This window comes from Schistocerca gregaria, chromosome X (genome assembly GCF_023897955.1).
Source record: "Schistocerca gregaria isolate iqSchGreg1 chromosome X, iqSchGreg1.2, whole genome shotgun sequence".
Classification (NCBI taxonomy): Eukaryota; Metazoa; Arthropoda; class Insecta; order Orthoptera; family Acrididae; genus Schistocerca; species Schistocerca gregaria.
The window spans coordinates 439,300,542-439,321,061 of NC_064931.1; the positions used below are offsets into that span (position 1 = coordinate 439,300,542).

General features: G+C 42.7%; 1 protein-coding gene across 1 annotated transcript in view; it reads right to left on the minus strand.

The window, feature by feature from the left end:
* Nucleotides 1-20,520, minus strand: part of LOC126298486 (serine/arginine repetitive matrix protein 1-like) — a 331,361-nt gene that overhangs the window by 310,536 nt on the left and 305 nt on the right. The window lies entirely within an intron of this gene.

Sequence of the window (20,520 nt, forward strand, 5' to 3'; positions counted from 1 at the left end):
TTCTAGCAGCAATGTACCGTAGTGCTCTTGAAGACCGTAGTGTTACTAATGTTTGAACAAAAGCCGAGGTCATCCCGGTTTTCAAGAAGGGTTGCCGCACAGACGCAAAAAACTATGGGCCTATATCTCTGACGTCCGGTCTGTTGTAGAATTTCGGAACATGGTTTGCGGTCGCGTATTATACGACTGAAAATCTCCTCTGTAGGAACCAACAAGGCTTTTGAAAACAACGATCGCGTAAAATACAGTTCGCTCTATTCGTTCACGAGACACAGAAAAAATGGTTCAAATGGCTCTGACCACTGTGGGACTTAACTTCTGAGGCCATCAGTCCCCTATAACTTAGAACTACTTAAACCTATTTAACCTAAGGACATCACACACAGCCATGCCCGAGTCAGGATTCGAACCAGCGACCGTAGCGGTCGCACGGTTCAAGACTGAAGCGCTTAGAACCGCTCTGCCACGCCGGCCGGCGAGACACAGAAAGCAGTAGATAGAGACGCCCAGCTACATACCGTGTTCCTCGACTTTCTAAAGGTATTCGACGCTGTTCAGCACTGGCGCCTAATGAACAAAACAAGGGCTTACGTAATATTTAGTAGAACTGTGTGACTAGTTTAAGGAGTTTCTGACGGAAAGAACACAGCATGTCCTTCTGGACGGAGAGAAGTCATCAGACGTAAAAGTAACTTCGGGCATTACTTTTCACAACTTTTAACGGGAAAAAATCGCAACTACAAGAAGGAGTTCAACGACAGAAACGGAAGTTGGTAGCCTTGTTTCTACATCTGAAAGGTGATGTCTAAGCAGTTTTTACGCGAATCGCATAACAGTGACAATAGTAGCGCCACTATGAGGATGTAAATCAGGTTTGCTTTAAATATGCTTTTGTCGTGAACGATAACTACTTTTTAGATTGGTCGAGGTGAGTTGATGTTATTCAAGAATGCATTTATGGCAACAAAGATGCCATTATCAGCACCTCGCTAAGTTTGAAAAAGATCGTGTAATAGGGCTACGAGAAGCTGGATGTTCGTTCTGCGATACTACAGAAAGACTTGGCAGTAATGTAGCCACTGTACATGACTGCTGGCAGCGATGGTCACGAGAATGTGCGGTCGCTAGAAGAGCAGCTTCTGGACGGCCACGTGTCTCTACGAAGAGGAAAGACCATCGTATTTGGCGTACGGCTCTGGCGCATCGTACTGCATCTGCAGGAGCAATTTCAGCAGCAGTTGTCAGTACAGTGACAAAATGAACTGTTACAAATCGGTTAATTCAAGAACAGCTCCGAGCCAGTCCCCAATAAAATGCATTCCTCTGACCCCAGACCACCGCCATTTGCGACTGCAGTAGTGTCAAGTGAGAGACCACTGCAAGGCAAGGTGGAGGTCTGTCGCCGGCCGCGGTGGTCTCGCGGTTCTAGGCGCGCAGTCGGGAACCGTGCGACTGCTACGGTCGCAGGTTCGAATCCTGCCTAGGGCATGGATGTGTGTGATGTCCTTAGGTTAGTTAGGTTTAAGTAGTTCTAAGTTCTAGGGGACTGATAACCACAGCAGTTGAGTCCCATAGTGCTCGGAGCCATTTGAACCTATTTTTTTTTTTTTTTTTGAGGTCTGTCGTGTTTTCTGATGAAAGCTGGTCCTGCCTCGGTGCCAGTGATAGCGTTGTGTTGGTTAGAAGGAGGTCAGTTGAGGGTCTGTAACCAACCTGCCTGAGTCCTAGACGCAGCTGACCTACACCTAGAGCTATGGCTCAGTTTGCGATTTCGATTCACAGCAGGTCGTCTGGTGTGGTTATCGCACACACACCATTGACAGCAAATTTTTACGTCAGTCCGGTGATTAGACCTATTGTACTGCACATTCATTAACAGCATTCCATGTGGTGTTTTGCAACAGGATAACGCTCGCCTACATATCACTGTTGTAACCCAATATGCTCTACAGAGTGTCGACATGTTCCCTTGGCTTGCTCGATCACCAGATCAGTCTCCAGTTGAGCACATATGGGACATTATAGGACGACAACTCCAGCGAAATCCACAACCGTCATTAACCGTGCCTATATTGTCCGACTAAGTGCAACAGGCGTGGTACTCCATTTCACAAACTAACATCCGGCACCTGTATAACATAGTACATGCACGTCTGCATGCTTGCATTGGTTGGCTGGTTTAAAAGAGGGGGAAAGAAACCAAACTACGAGGTCATCGGTCCTATGCTTGCATTCACCGCTTATTCAAATGGTTCAAACGGCTCTGAGCACTATGGGACTCGACATCTGAGGTCATAAGTCCCCTAGAACTTAGAACTACTTAAACCTAACTAAATTAAGGACATCATACACAGGATTCGAACCTGCGACCGTAGCGGCCGCGCGGTTCCAGACTGAAGCGCCTAGAACCGCTTGGCCACACAGGCCGGCCACGGCTTATTAATGTTCTAGCATTTCACTTCTAAAGTGGTTTATCTTGCACTAACATTATACTGTGATGTTTCATTGTTAATCACCTAAATATGTTACCTAGACATATGTATACCCAAAATTTCATTGCTCTACACTAATTATTTTTGGTGTTGCGACTTTTTTATACGGCAATGTGTATAGGTTAAATGACCCAGTAAGTAACTTCGGAAGTTCCTTGAGGCTTATCGCGGATGATGCTGTTGTATATAGAGAAATCAGTACGCTAGAAAATTGTAATGAAGTTCTGGAAGACCTGCAGAGGACCGACGCTTGGTGCAGGGAGTGGCAACTGACCCTCAACATAAACAAATGTAAGGTACTGCGAATACATAAACAGAAAGAGCCTTTATTGGGCTACTGAAAGTGCAGGACAATCACTGCAAGCAGTTACTTCCATAAGATAACTAGGACTATGCGCACAGTGCGATTTGAAGTGGAGGCCACATAAAATTAATCTAGACTAAGTCAGAAGACAGAATGACACTCACTGGAAAAATGCTTAGCAAATTTCGTCCACCAAAGCAAGTAGCTTACAAAACACTCGTTCGACCAATACTTGAATATTACTCGTCTGTATGAGATCCGTACAATAGGACTGATAGAGGAAATAGACGAGATCCAAAGAAGAGCATGTTTCGTTTCTGGATCATTTAGTAAACGTAAAAGCGTCGCGGACTGAGCGGACGAGAACAACACTCATTATTGATGGAATGACCTGTGACAAGCGTGAAGATGCACTTGGATGGTCAAGCGTAAGGAGAGCTACGGCGCACCTTTCTGGATCGTGCTACGAAGGACATCTGTTTATTCATACATATTGCCCCGCCGTGGTTCCGAGATTATTTATTTTGTTTACTTGGTGCACGTTGCGATGCTAACTGTACGTATTCTAGGTGTGGCAAGAAAATAAATAAATAAATAAAAATAAAACATAATAGAAAATAAAATATAGGTCCCACTATTGATTTCCCCTCACCACTCATAATCCCTTGACGGCGCGGGCGACACTGTGGCCAGTCCTCGGGTTACGACCCCTGCCTGCTCTGCCCTCTCCACTCTCCCTTCCATTTCGTCCTTCCTGACAGAAAAAAAGATTGGTAAAGCACCAAAAATAAAAAATTAGAAAAAGAAAAAAAGTGGTAAGGCAACCGCTCGCGAAAAGAGGGAAATCCGGGTTCGTGCGCCCGTCCGGCACAAATTTTAAGCCCGCATCTCGTGGTCGTGCGGTAGCGTTCTCACTTCCCGCGCCGGGGTTCCCGGGTTTGATTGCAGGCGGGGTCAGGGATTTTCTCTGCCTCGTGATGGCTGGGTGTTGTGTGCTGTCCTTAGGTTAGTTAGGTTTAAGTAGTTCTAAGTTCTAGAGGACTGATGACCATTGATGTTAAGTCCCATAGTGCTCAGAGCCATTTTTGAACAAATTTTAATTACCGTCATTCCCTTATACAGCCGATGGTTTCTCGTATTCACAACTGCGAATATATTTCACGTATCTCAGGAGGATCGTCGACGTAGCCACTATTCATTCGAGTTAAATACAAATCAACCTCATCGGTATATTCTACATGACGTTGCCCACAGGCAACTCAATCCGAAAATAGAGAGAGCATTCTTTCACTGGTGAGCGAGACTGACATTCTCGCAGCGGCCCTAAATAAACAGCTTCAAACATCCCAAAAACAGGGTAAGACGTTACTGTCACATTGTGCTAGCTTACCTTGACCTGGTATTTCATCGCAAATTTAACGCACAGTATTTAACGGCCCATCTTTATCAAAAACGTATGTAATGATTATTAATCGGTAGGGCGACCACAGAACTGTTACTATTCTGTGAGACGCAAGCAGCACTCATAATATCTACAGTTCATAGGCAATAATAAGACAGTTGTTCTGTAGTCTCAATATACGATTGATACTGAAGATGTCGTTTCGAGTTTCGTACGATTTTCTTTTGCTGGACATGCAGCGTGTGTATTAAACAAGAAACTGTGCCTCTGTATCTTCAGTTCATGTGTTACAACGACTCTTCAGTTTATACACCCATAAAAAAACACTGAACTGTAGCATACTTCTCGCCTTCCAGGATTTGTGTTGCGTCTTTTAATGGCTCTGAAAATGGCTCGAGATATTTTGTAGTGTTGTTGCTGTAACCGTTAAGTTTTTCAGAGTCGCCCTTCTCCTCAAGCAATTCCATGATTTTATCTACTACATAATTGCAGACTGTAGTATTCTAAACATGTAGCTTAGTTAGTCTCCGTTTCTTGCTTCAAGCTTATCTCTAATGAATTCACGACAACAGTTTTCTTTGTCAAACATACAGTATCGTTGGCAACATAAATCGTGGAACAAGCTAATGAATTCTTAGTTTTCAAATAATTGTCATTGAAGATGTATTTCAGGACTGTGTTCAGAGCTTCTGTAATTCTGAAAGGATTGCAATGCCCTGCATATATTTGCACCTCACAAATGAAATCTTGTTAACATGCTGTGGATTTATTCCTAAGTTAAATAACGTTTCCTCAATGTGCTCCTTAATAAATTCTCCAGATTTTTCTTGCCAGAAAAGTGAGTAGTCACCAGTACCATATTTTGCTGTGCCTACTCTTGATTAACAAAGTGCGCGGTAGTAGATAGGTAACACCTTTTCCGATATGTTTCGGTCCTCATTTCCATTGTTCATGTACATGAATTCAAGCCTAAGTCCTGGACAGTAATAGGCCTTGTATTCGCTTTTCAAGCTTTTCATCAGCTCCTCTCTCAATATTTCGTGCTACTTACGTAGAACGAGGAGAAATTTAGGAAATATCCACACGTTCAAAATCTGAGCCAGGTTTTACAAGCTCCTGACATAAATTGCTGAATTGTACACCTTATTTTAATACAAATGAACTAAGATCTCTGGCACCATTTCCACGCACTTCTTAGTTACCATAGCTTTTATTGAAACTGGAAATTTTTCAAACTCACACCTCGTTGTGTTCTTTAAACACGTGCCTTCAGGAATGTGGTGGTGGAACTGCATGACAGGAAAGCAGAGTATCTGAGACAAAGTAGGCGTGATTTCCGTCCTAATCACTCACTGGTGAAAATCTCTCTCAGACACTGTTACGACCACCGTCTTTCGCAATGACGATGTGTGCTTTCGAGACAACTTATCAAGTTTCGCTTTCACACCCTCCTTTGTCTCGCGTTCACGCGGTGCGATCCTGCAGCGGACGACTGAGAGGGGAATGTGTAACTAAACGGTCGGGCCATTCGAGCACATTATTCTTTGAACGAGCCCGGAGGAAAGAGAATGCAGTTATTCTCCGCGTTCAAAGCGGCTGTACTGACATCTGTAGGTTTTTCGGGGAACTGCGTGCACCGAGCAATTCGATCGAGCTTAAGCTCTAGATACAGACCTCTTCATTAGAGGTCTGTCCCCTAGCTGCACTACTGCCCTACTATCACGCCACGCTGTCTGAGCGGCAAGAGAAGGAAACTGTGAACGCACCGCATTTAGGTGCCAATGCGAGGAACACTGAAGGTACTGCATGTATCTTAATCCTAATATTCGTAACAAAACTGATCATAAACAGGAAGCTTTCAGCACTATTTTATTATTTTTGGAGCGCTGAAGACATAATAAAATTTATATCTGGTACAAACTGTCGGCATACAGACAGACATGCAGACAATTTCGCATAATTAAGTCACATAGGTTGTCACGTAATTGTGACTCAATTAGTTTAATAATCAAAGAACGCCTATCACACACACACATTTTGATTTAGACATTGCATCACGTTTTCAACCTCATTATAGGGACGTGGAAACTTGTACCAGGGAAAACGACTTAGAACTCATGGAAAGTTTTATAGTAAAAGAATTTCCTTTTAACCGAGAATTGGATTGCAGATCAATTGGTTCCATGTGCACATGTGCAGGAGCACTTTCAACTGGAATGGCAAATGGACTTTCAAACAGCTCAAACAGTTGTAAGATTGGCAGTCTCCACAAAACGCTTAGAAAACTTTTCCTGTAATTATTTCAACGCCGCAATGAATTCTTCAAAATTCGCGGTTTCTTTAAGGCCAGTGAGCTCAGGGAAATAGACAGTTTCATGGTCAGAAACTGACCCTCCCTCAATGCCAATTTCTTCTTAAATGCATCACCACCAAGTCATAAATAACCTGTTTCTTACTTTGCAACGATTTACTGTGGGTAGTCTACAGTAAAGTCCACTTCAGGAGAGAGGGCTGTAATCCTTTACGGATGTTCAAATTTTCGTTCCTGCTTTTCTTTTTCCTTTAGTATCTCAACAACAACTCGTCTTAAATCGAAAAATCGTTCTCGTCTTATCCCCTGACTTAACAAAGGTTCTTTTCAGTAACATACGTATAAAGTCTCTATACTCTTCTTTCAGTTCCATCGAAAACTGTAACAAATGACGACTTCAAAAAGTTACTGTTTGTACCACAAATTTCACTACGTGATCCCTACCTGATAATTGAGCATTAAGTGCTTCCTGATGTACAAAACAATGAACCCCATACAAATCGTCAGTCGATCATTGTAATTTTTCCTGTTTCATCGTCAACAAGATCTTTAAATTCCTTTTACGTGGTGTTGCAATGCCTTTCCATAATAAATTTGCGGTATCCGATGATTGTATGACTACGTAATAGATATGGTGAATTCTCATACTTCCCGTCTGTGACTCCAATTCAGCTGTAAAAGTAGAGCCGATAGATCGGTAGACTACCCCTTTCTCTGTAAGCAGCCACAGGACCTGTGAACTTCCTTTATATCACGAATAAGTAGCGAAAGACAAAAAGCGCTGACACTACGATTCTGCAAAACTCACAAAAGTGCTAACAACCGCACAATGCCGGAAAAAACCGTTTCTCTTCGCATTGATAAATACTATGCCGCACTGTGCAGAGTAGTTCCAGGAAGGACGAGCAAATCCGAGATGTGACAGGCACTCCACCTGCCACGGTACGCCTAACCCCCCTCCCCCTTCTTACCGGCAACCTTGTAAGGGAGTCTTTTTGGGAATACTGCGCGTTTCATATCGTGGCGCTTCGACATAGAATTCATCGTAGTGCCAACCAAAGAGGGGAAGATTTGCTAACTAGAGTATCACCATCTAATGAGTGAAGAAATTAATCGGTATATAACGAAAGAAAACCAAACGTAATGCATAAATTACATATTAAGCAAAATGGGTGGAAAAACTGTAAGATTATGGACTTCAGAGTTGTCAGGGTTCGAATGGTTCAAATGGCTCTGAGCACTATGGGACTTAACATGTGAGGCCATCAGTCCCCTAGAATTAGAACTACTTAAACATAACTAACCTAAGGACATCACACATATCCATGCCCGAGGCAGGATACGGACCTGCGACCGTAGCGGTCGCGTGGTTCCAGACTTTATCGCCTAGAACCGCTCCGCCACTCCGGCCGGCCAGCTGTCAGGGAAAATAAAAGAAGACCCTGAAAGGATTTCACTCATTCTTAGAGGAGGTGCTCCCTATAGCAACGCACGCACACACACACACACACACACACACACACACATACACACGCATGCACGCAAATGTGTGCGACATTGTCATTTTTGAGAGTGACATACTAGTTTACTCTTATTTGCTTCACTTTACCTCTTGATTTATTTCGTAATAAATACGTTATTTACGATTTTTGGTCTGCTGCAATTTCCGACCATAATTTCTGTTGTACGTGTGTGTTTTGAGGTTAGTTACTCGGTGAAAACATTAACACGTTTCACGGCAAGTACATAAAATAGTTTAATGGATAAGGTCATAATTCGTTCCCATATTCTAAGTGTTTATGTCATTATGGTTTCTTTGAGAGACTGATAATGTGCAGAGTTTGTTTTGCGCATTATTTAGATGAGATCGCTGGCTTCAGTTTCGTAAAGAAAACTCGAAATGAGTACACTCAGCGTTCATAGAATTTGTTTATTTTCATTAAATAAGCAGAATTAATATTTTTAATGTGTCACTATATGTGAGCCTGGGTTCTCTGATATCCCATTACTGAAAAAATCACAGATTGAATTTGAAGACAAAATACCCCACAACAGAGTTTTAGCAGAGGTCCTAGTGAAGGTGGCAGTAATTAAAGAATATGCTGTTTCCTACTGCTCTGGACACCAGTAGCTACAAAACATACTATAGTTGCCGGTCTTTGAGGCCGAGCGGTTCTAGGTGCTTCAGTCCGGAACAGCGCTGCTGCTACGGTCGCAGGTTCGAATCCTGCCTCGGGCATGGAGGTGTGTGGTGTCCTTAGGTTAGTTAGGTTTCAGTAGTTCTAAGTCTAGGGGACTGATGGCCTCAGATGTTAAGTCCCATAGTGCTTAGAGTCATTTGAACCATACCATAATTGCCTTTGAGCGCACTCTTCAGGAATCTTTACACCAAGACAGGCATTTAAATAGCTGTCTCCTAATACGAGCATCTAGTTATATTCATGCTCCATCAATGATGGACTTAGCACAGTTTTCAACGGAAATAATTACAGAGTGTGTGAGTCTGACGTTACAAATTGTTAACATTACGCTACGTGTGTTACGAATAAAAGTCATAGAAAGAAATGGTTACACTTCTATGACCCGTCGATATTGAGGGGCGAGTTACTGTAAATGTTATCATTCTATTTCTGACAATTCCGTACTGTACTACAAAACTGGACTAGGAATGTTAGAATAATGTCTTCTTCTTATTCTCCTACTTTCACGTATTCCTGTTTCTTCTACAGAGTTGGCATTGTTACATAGATTAAGGCAATGGTAGTATTTTTTGGTGGCCGGATGCCCTCCTTGACATCAGAATATTAGAATAGTGCCCTGCTGTAAACTGCTGACCTGGGTATGAAACTTCCATAACATACCAGGAGGGCAGCAGACAGAATCCATATGCCTAGATTTTCTCAAAGTGTTTGAACTACTGCAGACCGTTGACGAAGGCCCGAGCTTACGGTTTAGGTTTTCAGATATGTGAGTAGCTCCAAGACTTTTTATGTAATAGAACCCAGTACGTTGTCGTCGGTAGAGAGTGTTCAATATAGACAATGGTTTCGTCAAGAGTAACTCAGGGAAGTGTGATAGAACCGCTCTTATTTTCTATATACATAAATGATGTAATGGACAGGGTGAGCAGCAGCTGATGCTGTTTGAGATGACACTGTCGTGTATGGAAAGATGTCGTCGTTGAGTGACTGTGGAAGTATGCAAGATAACATAGAGACGAAGCACACACTCGTAATGTTTCATGGATGGAGAAGGAAGATTACCGTACCCTTTCAAAGGATCCATCCTGGCATTTGCAAGGAGCGTTTCAGGGAAATTACCGACAACCTAAATCTGGAAGGCCGGACGAGGACTTGAACCGAGCACAGTGTGCTAACCACGACGCCACCACGTTCGGTAAACGACGTGGAAGAGCAGTTGAATGGAATGTGCAGTGTCCTGAAAAGAGCTTATAAAATGAATATCAACAAAAGTAAACGAGGGGTAATGGAATATAGAGGTTGCTGAGAGAATTAGATTAGGAGATGAGACACTAAAAGTCGTAGATGAGTTTTGCTATTTAGGCAGCAAAGTTGACAGGATATAAAAGACTGGCTATACCACGAAAGGCATTCCTGAAATAGAACATTTTGTTAACATCTAATATCAATTTAGGTGTTAGGAAATCTTTTATGAAGGTGTTTGTAGTGTAGCCTTGTATGGAGATGGAATGTGGATAATAAGCACTTCAGGCAAGAAGAGAACAGAAGCTTTAGAAATGTGGTTCTATGGAGGAATGCTGAAAACTAGATGGATATGTCAATTAACAAATGAGGAATTACTGAATCCAACTGGGGAAAAAGAAATTTAAGGCACTATTCGACGAAAAGAGGGGATAGGCTAATGGGACGAATCCTGAGACATCAGGGAATTATTACTTTGGTAATGGCGGGAAGCGTATGGGGGGATCGTGGGTAAAAATTGTAGAAGGAGACCAAGCTTGTAAACAGTAAGCAGGTTCAAATGCACGTAGGTAGTGGAAGTTATGCACAGATGAGCAGCTTGCGCAAAATAGACTAGCATGAAGATCTACATCAAAGTAGCCTTCGGACTAAAGACCACCACAAAAAACAATAAAAGTATTTGAGCATACACTGTGCTCACAAAAGTCATGGGATAGCTTTATGCACTTATTCACATGGCGGTACTATCGCGTACACAAGATATTAAAGCTCAATGCACTGGCGGAGCTGTCATTTGTATTTAGGTGACTCATGTGAAAATGTTTACGATGAGATGATGGCTCGACGATGGGAATTAACTGACTCTTAACGCGGTATCGTAGGCGGAGTTAGACGCATGGGACATTCCATTTCGGAAATCCTTAAGGAATTCAGTATTCTGAGATCCACAGTGTCAGGAGTGTGCCGAGGATATCAAATTTCAGGAATTATCTCTCACAACGGATAACGAAGAGGTCGAGGATCTTCACATAATGACCGGGACACGCAACATTGAGTGAAATAACCGCAGACATCAATGTGCGACGTACGAAGAACGTATCTTTTAGGACAGTGAGAAAAAATTTGGTGTTGATGGGGAATGGCAGCAGACGACCGACGCCTTTGCTAAGAACAAGACATCGCCTGCAGCGCCTCCCCTGGGCTCGTGAACATGTCGGTTGGACCACAGACAACTGGAAGACCGTGGCCTGGTAAGATGAGCCCCGATTTCAACTGGTGAGAACTGATGGTAGGGTTCGAGTGTCACACAGACTCCAAGAAGCCAACGACCCAAGTTGTCAATAAGGCAGTGTGCAAGCTGGTGGTGGCATCATAATAGTGTGAGCTGTGTTTACATGGGACGTACTGGGTACTGAATCGATCATTGACTGGGAATGGTTATGTTCGGCTTGGAGAACATTTGCAGCCATTCATGGACTTCGTGTCCCGGTGGATGACAGTGCACCATGTCACTGGGCCACAATTTTTCGCGACTGGTTTGAAAGACATTGTGAACAATTAGAACGAATGGTCTGGCCACCCATCGAACATTTTGTGCGACGTAATCGAGAGGCCAATTCGTGCGCAACATCCTGCACCGGCAAACTTACGCATTTATGGATGACTATAGAGGCAGCATAGTTCAGTAATTCTGCAGAGGATTTCCAACGACTTGTTGAGTGCTTGTCAAGTGGAGTTACTGCACTATGCCGGGTAAAAGGAGATACGACGCCATATAAGGAAGTATACCATCACTTTTGTCACCACAGTGTATTCATAGTATTTGTATGCTTAATAATGCCTGTGTTCTTCAAGTGGATGAATATCACGCAAATTTTGGTGTCAACTGCATGTGCTGTGCACTGAGGTCTCTGGATGACAACAAGATCTGTGTTAAGAGCCGAAGTACAATTTCGAAATGGGGAAAGACGAGGGAAAAAATAGCTGTCGTTAACAGAGAAACTGTTCCGCTATGCGTTAAGCAGTTTAGGGAAATCTAAATCTGGACGATCAAAAGGGATCATCTTTTGTGCCAAGGTCTCTGGTAAAGAATTCAACAGATCTGGTCTCGGATGCACTGCTATGCGTGCCCAGTAATGGTTGTGACATCAGCGGATAGAGGTCCTGAAATAACTTAGAGCGATCATGCCATTTCACTGTGAACAATGTATATCAGATGGAAGTAACTATATTCTCTATTATCTATGGCGTTGTTATAGTTCAGAAGTTGCTGAAAATTATATAATTACGTGCTTTAAACTCTGTTGTCTATCAAATGGCTTCTGATTAACTTTTATCTTGTTCTGCAACATTTCCAACATCCAGTTCAAAAAACATGCTCTCATTCCTTGAGTGTGCTTCGCTGATGGACACCAGTGTACTACCGCTTGACTTGTTTTTTAGTATCCTGTGTTTTAGGCTGTGAAAAATTTTACTGTTAATTCCATTACCCCATTTCACGTTATTCTTGTCACCAAATGTTGCGAAAAGTACGACTGATAATTCTCCGTCCGACTAAACTTAAAGCTGACCTTTCACTCACTGAGGAGGAACACTCACGGTCACTCAGTAGATGAATGTTGTATACAATGATGTGGCCACAGCGTGAATAGTTTTCGTCAAGAAAATTGTCAGAGAGGTGTTTTCAAGACGTATGTTTGGATTGTCAACACTAAAACTACCAAATAAGTGGTGTTATGAATTAATTCCGCTGAAATATTGGATAGTTCGATTGGGATGGAGTCACTGGTAATGTAATAACACAAAAGATGTCAGTGCAAGCCGTTCGGATATTGTGAACGTGCTGTATAAGGAATATGTAGAGACGCTGAAAATTGGTAGAGACTATATCTCGCCCCCATATTTCCTACTGTCACAAGCTATCGCCTGAACCATTTGCTTTAATTTTTCTTAATTTGGGGGCTGCTTCCACCCCTTCAGCCGAGAATGACACAAACTGCAATCGCATTCTTCGACGTTAATCGAAGCTAACGGAATGTTTTCTCTAAAAATTTTCCCACTGATGTTTTAAACCTGTAGAAATTCCCGTACATTAAGGATTTTGTAAATATTGAAATATTCGAAGAACTTGTTGAACAGAAATACGTCTGGTAAAATAAAGTTCTGTTGGAAGCTAAAGAAAAAACAATGGACCACCTCTGACTACGAAAGAAATTTGGATATGAAATTCTTTAGTGGAGGTAGAAATAACAGAATGAGTGTCATATAGAACAACGTTTAATAGAGCATCGCTTCTGGTTTACACCTCGCTAAAATAAAAAAAAATAAAAGAATTTAATTTCTTGACTGCCATCGATAAATACTCTCGTGGTGGTCACTGGATGATGCTTTCCCGAAATAAAGCTTCCCGTCCTCGTGCATTAAGCATATGAGGGTACAAGGATTGTGTAGCTTCCTTGTATTGAGTGCATGTAATTCAATCTGTCTTTAAGTATTTTATCTGCTTTGTGAAGCGAAGTGAAGTGAGGATTAGTCTTTAGAGTGCTATTCATGATGGCGTCTGCTGACGTCCGCCTAAGAGTGAGTAATTTTTCTGATGACTCTAAGTGACTGAGATACCAAGGACTGTAGGAGTCTCAGCTACTTGTTCTAGAACAATGTCGTCGGCAACGGCTACATTTAAATAATTAGGAAAATTGTTTATAATCGCTTCCCGTTTTGTTCCTGAAGTTCCAGTGCTGTAAGTGCAAATATTAAAGGTTTTATTGTATAGTTGCCTTCAGGAATGTAATTGTGTAATAGGTCACGTTTACTGGTATCCGAACGTTAGCTCTATGCTTTGGGGGCGTAGATGTTGATGATAACTGTGTGAGATGCATCCGGATTATGGGACAGATTTTTCTGGTCCAGTTCCCAATAGGGTCGCTCTGCTTTCATAAAAATGTGTAAGCAATGGTTCCTACCAAACTGTATTTATCGCTAATCATTATTCGGATTACGTTTTTCCAGTGTTTTTTTTTCAGAGACGTATACGTTTATATGCCGAAATCTAACCATATTTCTCTCACGTGTGGCTCAAATTGGCATTCGGATGTTTCACGAGCAAGAAACGTGCTGGAATATCATGGTAGAGACAGTGGTATATACGGAACGTCGGCTGTTGCAGAATGTTTGGATTGGTATAGCTAAGCTCCAAATAACAAATTCTATTAGAACTTGGCACAGAACGCCCTGCATCGCACTTACTGGCGACGAATGTTGAACGTTATTCTGTTATGTTGCCTTTATTATTACTAAGAAATCTATAAGTCTTTTCAGAAATATGACCATTCAATATTTACACGGTTTGTGCAAACCAAGCCCATCATTATGACAGTTGGTGGCGGCTCCGAGAGAGATTAATCTGAAATGATGTAGACTCCTGAAGTATCACGACACAGATGCCACTATCAGTCTTGCATAATTCCCTGGCATAGATAAGATGGTGGCGGTGTGATAGAGTTTTGCAAAAATAAGTGTGTTTACATAATAATCCCTTTGCAATCTATCCAAGTTGCACAGATGCCGTTCATTTAGCGAAACATTAATTTGTCGCACTTACCCTTTTCAGTTTTGTTCCATCGTGTCTTGTGGTTTGACTGGAACGGCAACAGGCAACTTGAAACTGGAACCTACTGCATTCAGCCAGCTACCATCTGGTTATGGGACTACAGAGCAGCTCAAAATTCTTTTGTGAGTACGAGCGTCGCGAGTATAAGGCCCTCAGCCACTGAAGTACTACTTCCGTTCCTGTGATACCGTCTTACTCTGTGTCTATATCGTTTCTCAGACCGAGTCCGTAAGACAGATACCAGGCTGACATCTTGGCTTATTTGTAGGACATCGATTATGACGTGTCAAACTTTATTTATTTTACAAAACTTGTCTTAACTAATTTTTAGTGTCCAGTTCTGGCAGTGGCCTCAACTTCTTTCAAAATTGTGTTTTATAGAAATGTAGGTATTGTGGGGAAGGTTACCCAGTTCCAGGATGTTACGCTGTCCATGTAACCCCCTGACCACACAGAAAATGCGCTAGCGATACTCCCATCAACGAAGACGTGCGGACCCATATGCATGTCTAGCACAAGGATTTTACTGCTGCCATAGTTGCCTCTTCCCACAGTGTTTACTGTTTAACAACAAAACTTGTCAATCGGATTCTGTAACAGTTATTGTTCAAGACGACTGACAAATATCTCCCTCAGAGTTCTAAATCGGGAAATGCACAAAATTTGGCAACACTGTAGGGAACGGAAGTTTGTAGAAGAAAAATCTATTTCATTAGAGCTGTCAAACTCTGAATCTCTAGCGATGCAGAGCATGTGATTTAAACGCGAAGTTCATAGTTTGAGGCTACTCATTGCGAAATATTTTTATGCAACACTTTGTCTCAGTGCTAAAAATATAACTATGCACGCAAGTATTTATTTAACTTTCTGACTCCCAATAATAACAGCCCATACCAAAACTGCTCCGGTGAGATAATTCCTGGCTGACCGTCCGTAACTGAAAACTTGGTGCGCAACGCGGCGAGCGCTGACCACTCGCTGCGGCCGCCTGTTGATTTCGCATCGTACTGATCGCGTTAGCAAATACGAAGTTATCGACTGATACAGTTTGAGTATCCCTCTAAAATGCCTCTGATAAACTGATTAAACACCGTAAAGTGGACGTCCGATGGAAACGCAAACATGCCGCCCGTTTTGACTTACATAATTGCCGTCACAGAGAACCTGACCTGAGCAACAGTGATACTGCATAATTATGTATTATTTATTTGTTACGTTGTAACCTGTCATCTACAATTAAACACAGACAATATTAATTATTACTAAAAAACTACTATCTACATTTAATATTTTAACCTTGAATGTCGGAAATTAATTATAGTAAATATACTACGAGGTCCGTTCAATAAGTAATGCAACACATTTTTTTCTTCTAACAGCAGGTTGGTTTTAGTCAGGAGTCCTACAAACCATATTGTTCCCAACTATTTTGGCTAAAAAACCCTATTTTTCAACACAATCTCCGTTAAATCCGACGGCCTACGCCATATTACTGGGAAGGCCTGTATGCCAGCATGGTACCTCTTCACGGGTCGCCTTTCTGCATCAGTAACCTCCACATCATCCACTTACTGCTTCCCTTGGAGTGCTTCCTTTGTGGGTCCAAGCAGATGGAAGTCGGAAGGCCCGAGATCTGGGTTGTAGAGTGGATAAGGAAGAGCAGTCCAATGAAGTTTTGTGAGTTCCTCTCGGGTGCGTAGACTTGTGGAGAAGCCTAGCGTTGTAATGGAGAAAGAGAAGCTCGTTTTCACTTTCATGGAGACGAACACGATGAAGCCGTTTCTTCAATTTCCTGGGGTAGCACAATACACTTCAGAGTTGATCGTTCCACCATGATGGAGGTCACCAAACAGAATACCCCTTTCAGAATCGCAGAAGACCGTCATCATGGGTCTTCCGGTTTTGAACTTTTTCTTCGGAGGTGAGGTGGTATGGAGCCATTCCATGGATTGCCGTTTTATTTCCGGTTCGAGGTGATGAACCCATGCTTCACCGCCTGTGACGATGTTTGATAAAAAATTGGCACTTCCAGTGTAAGCAATCCCGTACAGATGGTGCTTCATTGCTCTTAATTGTCTTCCGGTAGGCGGCGAGGGACCTTTCAGTTCCCAAACTGGTGGAAAAGTGTGTCAGTACTACCATCACAGACTTCCAGTTGTGCAGCAAGATGTTTGAGTGTCACCTGTTGATCAACTTGGATGAGAATGTCCGTATGTTCCAACATTGCAGGAGTCACAGCTGTGTGCGACCTGCCGGCTCGCAGGAGATCGAACAGGTTTGCGTGACCTTGTTGCGATGATGACAGACGCTTCGCCCCACGACTCGCCGTGCTTTTGTTCACACAGGTCTCCCTAGACATTCTGCAAGCCCCTATGGATATCTGTGGTGCTGTGGTCTTCGGTTAAAAGAAAGTCAATGACAGCTCTTTGGTTGAAACACACCTCTGTTACAGACGCCATTTTTAAACCTACGTATGGCGCTGCCACCTATCGGAACTTCATGAAATTGAACTGGGTGAAGCGGGAATATTCCACTACGTTCCCGTAACAAATTCCACATTTTTTTGGCGAGAACACATATATGTTGCACTTCTTATTGAATGCCCCTCGTATTACAGTTGACACCATACTACTAGTCATCACCGTAACTAGTTCTATTGTTAATGGAGACCACACCCTCGGCCACATGTAACTTCATCTACCATAATTATTGAACTACAACCAGTTTTCTTTCAATCCGTCACTACTATACACTATACCTAACTGACAGACAATATGAGCATTAGTAACAAAATATTTTGCTTTCAGTTTCTATCACCTTCCGAGCCAGCGAGCATAGAATTGCAGGTCCTTGGGAGCTGCAGAGTGTGTTTTGATGGAATCTTCCTCTGCTGTTATCTGCCGGCTGACTGCTTGCAGCGAATCTACTCCCTTGTTCCGTGGTAGCATCGTTGTTGCCTGAGAGAAGCGCCTGCGCATGCTGGCCCACATCACTACTCTTCCAGCTGCTTGGTTGGCCAGCCACGGGCTCATTACAGCACTTCCGCTCTGATGTTACAGTTATGTTCCCCGGTCGCACGATGTTTGCTGTCCGCTTACTGCAGCTGTTAACCTCAGTTGCCTTCGCTGCATCGGTCTTGCGTCGTATCCTCACGTAGTGCAATGGACAGCGGTTCGTGGATTGATTATGTGACGCGCTACCCAAACCTTACTTGAAATGACGTCGGCGTTACTGCCCAGAATCTGTCATGTCTCTAAGTGCAGTATCTCCTAGACACCGGGTCTTCTGTACCTATTCAGCTGCGACCAGTCGGTATCCACAACACTGGCCTACATAGAGAGCATTCGACAGTACTGTCAATCGTGTCTTCTTCACCAGAGACACCTTAAAAAGTTTTTTCTTTGCTCAGTTCGATACTAGTAAGTGATTAGGCTCATAACTTGCCAAGAAGTGTGTTAGTCGTCTCGGGGGACTCAGGTTCCCCATTCTCAGCCGCTATGTTATGTCTGACCGCGCAATGTGGCGCAATGCTCAGCATACTGGACTCGCATTTGGGAGGACGGTAGTTAAAGTCTGCCTTCGGCCATCCAGATTTAGGTTTTCCGTGATGTCCCCAAATTGCTCCAAATAATTCCAGGATGGTTCCTTTGAAGTGCACGGCCAATTTCCTTCCCTGTTGACACAATCCGAGCTTTTGCTCCGTCTCTAATGGCCTCGATGTCGACGGGACCCTTTATATTTGAATGGCGTCACTTAGGCATTGAACTATAAATCCAAGAAGAGACTGCTCTCTGTATATAAACAAAGTGCAAACGCGACTGAAAAATATTATGTCTGGTGCAGTATTTCTCATATCAAATCACAGTCCAATTCAAAAGAAGGATCCTCCTTCCTGGCACAGGTAGCACCACAAAGGCTTGTAGTGCAAACTTGAATGTCGATTACGATTTAATAAATATATCTGACATTGTAAGAAAAGGAGAAAGCGATAGTAAACACATAATGAAATGTAAAAATTTGAGAGTTTTGAAAACTTTCTATAAAACATTTTAAAACTTTCAAAAATTTTCTGCATATTGTCACAATTGCATTTAACACTAATTTCTTTTAACGAAGTGATGACCAGTTATGGTAGCTTCACCACCTTCGTAAGATCATATATAGTATTATAAATGCAACTACAGTGTACAAGATAGCGGCATCGCGAGTAATATTTTTATTTTAAATCAAGTAAAATGCACTAAGTACAACCAAGCTATCTGTGACAACAATTGAAACAAAAAGCCTGTAGAACGCCGTAAAAAATGTTATGCCTTGAAACGCCCATACAATTACTTCCGTTACAGTCAGTAACTGCAAGAATCGAATACAGAAGATATTGTAGTCGTGTGAGAAAAGGCTTCAAATGTGATTATGGCCGCCGGAATTAAGACTTGAAACGCGGAATGGTACGTGGAGATAGACGCATAGGACGTTCCGTTTCGGAAATCGCTCGGGAATTCCATATTCCGAGAGCCATAATGTCAAGAGAGTGCCGATAATGCCATATTTCAGGCATTATTTCTCACTGTGAACAACGCAGTGGCCAACGGCCTTCACTTAACGACCGAGAGCTGCGACGTCCGAGTACAGCTGTTAGTGCTGACAACCAAGCAACACTGCGTGAAATAACTACAGAAATCAATGTGGGACGTATGACGAACGTACCTGTTAGGACAGCGTGGCGAAATTTGTCATTAATGGGCTATGGCAGCAGAAGACCAACGCGAGTGCGTTTGCTAAACAGCACATCATCTGCATTACCTCTCCTGGGTTCGTGAGCATATCGGTTGATGACTGGAAAATCGTGGTCTGGTCAGATGAATCCCGATTCCATTTCGTGAGACTTGACGATATGGTTCGAGTGAGGCACGACCGTGCATCCCAGTTGTCGACAAGGCACTGTGCAAGCTGGTGGTGGCTCGATGGAGTGGATTGGGTATCCTGGTACAACTGAACCAATCACTGACTGCAAATGCTGACGTTCGGGTAGTTGGAAACCATCTGCAACCATTCATGGACTTCCCGTTCCGAAACAAGTATCGAACTTTTATGGATGATAATGCACCATGTCACTGAGCACAATTGGTCGCCATTGGTTTGAAGGAAATTCTGGAGGATTCGAGCGAATGATTTGGCCACCCAGATATCCCAACATGTGTCCCATCGAACGTTTACGGGGCATAATCGAGAGGTCAGTTCGTGCACAAAATCCTGCACCGGCAACGCTTTTTCAGTTATGGACAACTATAGAAGCAGCATGACTCAATACTTCTGCAGGGGACTTGTCGAATCCATGCCACGTCGAGCTGCCGCACTGTGCCAGGAAAAAGAAGGTCAAATGGTTCAAATGGCTCTGAGCACTATGGGACGTAACAGCTATGGTCAGCAGTCCCCTAGAACTTAGAACTACTTAAACCTAACGACATCACACAACACCCAGTCATCACGAGGCATAGAAAATCCCTGACCCTGGCGGGAATCGAACCCGGGAACCCGGGCGTGGGAAGCGAGAACACTACCGCACGACCACGAGCTGCAAAAGAAAGTCTGACCCGCAATTAAGATGTATGCCATGGTTTTTGTTACTGTGTTTTTTTTTTGTTTCTATATTTAAAATTTTTTATGTATATGTATATATACTTTATGTTTTACGTTTGACTTCAAGTGCAGCTTACATGGTAAATCTCTGCTTGCAGTTCCTACTGTAACGGAAATAATTATATGGACGTTTCAATGTTTAAAATTTCTTATGACGCTGTACAGGCTTTTCGTTTCAACTGCTGTCACAGACAGCGTGTCTATAAGTAGCATATTTTACCTTAGTATCTAAAATAGGAACTTTATGGACGATGCAGCTGGTCATCACTTCGTAAAAAAAAAAAAAAAGTTAAATGCGATCAAGATACTTTATAGAAAA